The following is a 6,000-nucleotide window of genomic DNA, read 5'->3' on the forward strand; positions in this document are numbered from 1 at the left end:
AAGCGAGGAGATGATCAATAATTCTATCTCTTCAAGTGAAACTTACCCTTCCACGAAAATTCGAACTTTGACACTCGTGAAACCTCCATACAAGCTAATCTAAAATCCAAATCCTGGCGGCCATTAATCATGACAAACATCATCTGTTTTACTTCCCTCACCAAGTTGCGCATAACGAATTAAAGCAACCACCTCCATGAAAGGCACTTCTAGTTTCATCACCAGTTCTCCCAAATGGATTGAAAGCATAGTAGCAAAACTAGAAGATAAAGGCACTCAAGTTCTCGGAGAACTCATGGGCATGCGCTGAATTGAGGAAAGATTCTAGAAAGAACAAGATTAACAAGAGCCCGATTTAGACAAATAGCAAAAGGAGAGCAAACTTTGGGAAAGTGTAGGTGGATAAGGAGTCAAATTCGCGTTCAAATTGGAATTAACTAATATGAGGTTCTTTCAGTGCTGATTCTGCTACATTTTCCGTGCACATTCTACGGTTTCCAACAGCCAAAAGTTTTTCCACCCGCACGGACTAATCAATCAAAAGCAACGACGAGCTCGAAATTTCTCGGCAAAAAATCTCCGGGGCGATTTGTAGTTACCACTGCTTGATGCGGTTCTTCCTCCGTGCCCGGAGCTTGGCCGAGGCGGCGATTCCGAAAACGACGTGCCGTAGCTCCATACTATGCTCCGATTCGGCGCAGGCCGTGCTGTTGCGAGCCGACAACGAGGAGGAGGAGGGACCGTCGGTGGAGGAGGAGGTGAGGCGATGAGAGGTGGAGAAGGGCTCATTATCGATAAGGAGTATCGGCCACACCATCGCCTTCGGCAGCACTCGAGCTTGCGAGCCGCCAATGCCGGGCACGGCGGTCGGGGTTCCAGGTGCCGTCACTCTCATCCGGTCCCAGAAGGCCATTCTCCCCGAATCTTTCCGGGTCGCCTTCATTTTCGCGAGAAAGGAGAAGAAGAAGAACCCGCACCCAATCTATCAAAGTTGTCACTGGGCATTCGGAAAATGCACCGGCCCTTAGTAGAGTGGTGGGCTTTTCAAGTTTTGGGCCTGAATTAGGGTCTAATGGTATCGGCCTTTATTGAAAAAAGTACCATTGTCCGCCCGGAAAATTTCCTAAATTTTCGGCCCGGGCCACGCCGGGTCGAGTTAGTGCGAGCCTTTTTGACAGCCCTTAGTATCATGTGCCCCTAATTCCAAGTTAATAACGATAATAATTCAATCCCCACACATAATTTGTCATTCGCTATTCTTTTCATCCTCTTTCCATCATACTTGGGCAAAGCCCAAGTAATAAATGCATCACCAAGGGATACCCTACAAAACTAAAGAGCTATTAATTAAGGGCCAAGTCATGTTTTTGAAATTTTCAATTGCCAACGAAAGGGTTTTAAAGGTGATTGTATTGCTTGGCGAAGCACAAGCCAACAATTACTTTATCCGGTCAGAAGGATATTTTTAAATTTTTTTTTAAAAGAGGTACATAACTTTAGACAAAATCAATCACAAAGCATTACAATCTAGTGCAAATCTAAATCATAAATCTACTTGGCATAACGTGTAGCAACTCCCTCCTCTCACAGGAAGAAATTTTTCATAGCATCATAGTGGCCAATCTTTGAAAATCCCATCATCATCATCATGAGCACTCGTCAAAATCTTTCCCTATAACAACTATGGCTTTGTCAAAAGACAGGTGAACCCAAGTTCGGCGTCCTAGTACCATCACCATATAGAGATAACGACAATATCAATAGGTTGAAAAAACATAAATAAGGTCTTGTAAGTCCCAGATCTTTATCTAAATCGGGATAGAAGAGCTCCCAAATTAAGACCCAACTCAAAATTGGGAGAGAAGAGCCTGCAAAGCAAATACAGTTGATCAAAACACTTTCAAATAAACTTATCGTTGAATATAAGAGCTTCAAAGACTCGCGAAACGCTTGAACGATGTCCATGGAATCACCAAAGAAGTCTTGAAGATTTTTAAAGATGAAGAGATACGAAGATAGATAGGGATATAAAGAGGAAAATGAAAGAAGGTGTTAGGGCCCGACCTCCATCCAATGCTCCGATACCACCCTATTGGGAGCCCGATGTTAACCTTTATTCTAATCGCGTTCTATTTTAATATTATAATACGTATAAGAGGACACACACGGAAGACTAAAATAAAATTACAGTGCATGGAAAACAACCGGCAAGCATGACGCCTAAGAGCACATCATTAATCAATAGGGTTTCCTAAACCCGTATAATAACTTACAAACCACTCATCACAAGAGCATCTGACTCAGAAAATACGGAGTTCATATTCGTATACATATATCTTTTTAATCGATTTTTTACAAAAGTTCAAAGATTATGTGGACATTATAAGGTACAACTACTACTCCCAATCTAGCGGCACCACGACGGTCTTCATCTTCATCAGCAACATCCATGGCATCATGTTGTGGCCTCATCCTCGCTATTAAGCTGAAAATGGTTAAATTGCAAGGAGTGAGCTAAAAGCTCAACAAGTAAAACATCTAGCCCGATGAATGGACTATCTAAAATATCATTCATTAAAGCATAGCTCACGGGCAAAGAATCAACATGACGCCAACCAGAGGCCACCACAAAACATAAGCACGAACGGGTCACAAGGCAAGTAGGAGTCCATTAGGCAAAACGAACATGCAAACACAAAAATTCCATTTGACCTTTCTGCCAACCTCAAGGTTGAGCTTACCTCTTTGAAATCCCACTTAAATTCGCATACAACTCAAATAACGGATTGCGCATACAACTGCACCTTCCTAGCTCCACGCCCCACCCAATTATTTAAGACTCACTTTGATTCCACATGAATCCATGATATCATAGACGGTCCACCCTCATATTCAGCTCACTCACGACTCAATGATATTAAATCAAGCAACGGATTCGGCAATTAACCCCTAATTCCACGCTTAACGCCGAATACTCACCCTTGGATTTCGAGTTCAATTCACTTCAAATTGAAGACGGACAAGACGATCAACACCCAAATTCTAACTACTCATAGTTTAAAGGCGCTAACTCAAGTAATGGATAGTTCGTACAAAGGTGTTCTCCTTTCCATGCAACCAGAATTCTCTCATAGAATATCCATTTTCGGAACTACATAAATTGCCAAAATAAACGGACATCGGACATGCTAGTAGTTAGGATAGAAGTAATACTTACATGGGATTGAAGTACGGCAAAGACGACAGTTGAATTGACAACGAAATGGCTCGGGCTCCCCTTTTCTTCCTTGTTTGCGTGGTGTGGAACCACCGAGGAAGAAAGAGATGGACTTCGAGCGGGGCTAAGCTCGGGTTAAAGTAGCTCATCGACCATCACCTTCGCGCTACGATTTCGTCGGTGTCGTCAAGAGGAGGATGCATCGCGTGGGTGAAGGATAAGAGGGAGCGAGCAGATTCCACAAGGGGGAGAGCATGTGCAAGAAGGAGAAGGGAAGGGAAAATGAGAAAGAGGAGGGAGTGAATGGAGGGTTATATAGGGGAAAGGGTTGTTGAGATATTAACGCGGAAACACTTACGGATCTTGCAAATAAGTCAATACGAAATCACCAGAAAAATTACGAGGAACGATAAATGACATCAGAGATTACGTGGTTCGGTCCAAATGTCGGTACCTACGTCCACGGGGAGACCCAAGAATATAATCCACTATAATCGGAGAATTAAAGTTACAATCGCTCATGCACTCGAGTGTTTCCCGCACCTAGCTTAAGCCCAAAGCAAACCCACAAGTATTATCTCGCAATCTCTCACGGAGAATTTACTCGGAAAACTCACAGAGAAAAACAATACTCATCTTCTTTGCTTTACATACGGCGGAACCAAAAACGTCCTTCACGTTCTTTGCATCGTTCTCCGTGCGGCTTCAAGACGTGCGACTTCAAGAAGCGCTCCGTATGCCTTCTTTTTCTTACGTGCGGCTTAAGCTCTCTACCGAAGAAACCCCATGCCTTGTGTGGTTGCGATTAGAGACTCAAAAATAAAAGCACCCAAGCCACTTTTATTTTCTCTTCAATCTGACCTAATTCCTTTGGCCCACAAGCAAATATATTAATAGAATAAAATAATGTAAGACCATCTATTTTGTCTTGTAGTGATAGAGACTTTTTCCTCTTGTTTAACCGCAACAGTGACCGCCATTCTTGTATTTCTTTATGCAGTCCAACGTGGATACTTCTTTCAAATGTATCCTATTCTTGTGCCCAAGAGATATCAACATCTTTTATTTCCAAAACCACGAAACAGTCTTGAATAAAAGATAACATCGATTTTGATAAGATCAAAATCCAACCAAGATTTCCCTTGAACATTTAATTATCTCTATAGTGCGGATCACGTTTCAAATACTATTCAAACTCGAAACATAATATAACAATCTCCACCTTGGCTCGACGTTTGAAGCAAAGTCATAGTACCTCATCATCCATGGCGGCTCTCCCAACACCCCCACGGGCGTTCACTCACCACAAACGTCCATCAAGTTCAAGCAGAACTTGAACTTGTTTAGAGAAATGAAGTCGGTCCACATGTCCACAGGATTATCCGTTGCTTGAAACTTATTCACAGCTACATCCTCTCTTGACATGCTATATCTGATGCAGAAATTTCGGTTACCAATGAACTCGATTCTCCAGTGATATCTCCGACTTTTACCGAACACCACATCAACCGAATGTCCTATGTCAACATCGCTAATCAAGTCATTAGACCACACCGCCTCTTCAACTTTTTTCGTTGTTACCATGTTTCCAGTCTCGGTCGTCAATGAGACCATAGTGTCTCCCAACGACGCTTTCCAACTCATAGTACAACTAACAAAAGTAAAGGCATAAATACTTGGAGGTCGACTATCTTTCGGGTTCCCTATATGACCTAGGTTCACAAACCTAGTTACTGCCACACTACCCGAACTACATTCTCCAAAATATACCCCAACGTCTGTCATCCCTAATAAAATCGGGAGGATCCACTCCACATCATTACAATGTATATCCGGATTAGTCATATACATTTTTCTAATTGCATGTAATAGATCAAGCTTAGTACTATCCATGGCATAACTCGGATAACCAACAGTACTAACATGTGAAGCATGGGACAATTGCTCCACCTCCATCCAAGTACAATGTAACAAACTAGACAATTTATAATATGTAGCAAGCGAGGTACTTATAGAATTTTTTTCAGTAGTCTCTCTCTGTTTCTCCATACCCGAAGCTGTCTCTACCGCACCCAAACTGTCTATTTTAATATCTGCATACAACTGTCGCTCTATCTCATCCACTTCCACTAACCACCTCGAAGCTTCATCAACTATGACCTCGGAACAACTGTTAACTACTATGAAAGCTAGCGACTCTACGGACTCTGTCACATCTGTTGTACTTTGAACTTCTCTAGGCTCTACCCGAAGCTCCACCTGTTTCTGAACACCGTCCGGATCTTTCTCCTCAATCGATCCCTTACTCCTCTTCTGAAACAGAGCAGATTCATCAAAAGTAACATCACTGCTGAACGTAAAACCGGGTGAATCTTTCTCAATGCACCACAGCCTGTATCCCTTCACCCCATGTGCATAGCCTAGGAATATGCACTTCCTTGCCCCCGACTCCAGCGCGCCATCACTTACACGAGCACAAGCGGGACAACCAAACACTCTCGGTTCGGTGTAATCAGCAGGCTTACCTGACCACGTTTCCTCGAGAATTTTCCAATCAACTTCTGGTGATGGTGATCCGTTGACTAACCAACAAGCAGTATTAATTGCTTCAGCCCAGAAATCTTCATCTAATCCAACATTGGAGAGTAAAGGGCAAGCTCTCTCCAATAAATTTCTATTCATCAGTCCAAGCAACTCCAAACAGTGTGGTGCATTGGCAATAGTGTGATGTCTCACCATGCCTTCCTCTACGCAAAACCGACTAAGCTCATCCGAACAAAATT

The sequence above is a fragment of the Rhodamnia argentea genome, chromosome 9 (genome assembly GCF_020921035.1).
Source record: "Rhodamnia argentea isolate NSW1041297 chromosome 9, ASM2092103v1, whole genome shotgun sequence".
Lineage (NCBI taxonomy): Eukaryota > Viridiplantae > Streptophyta > Magnoliopsida > Myrtales > Myrtaceae > Rhodamnia > Rhodamnia argentea.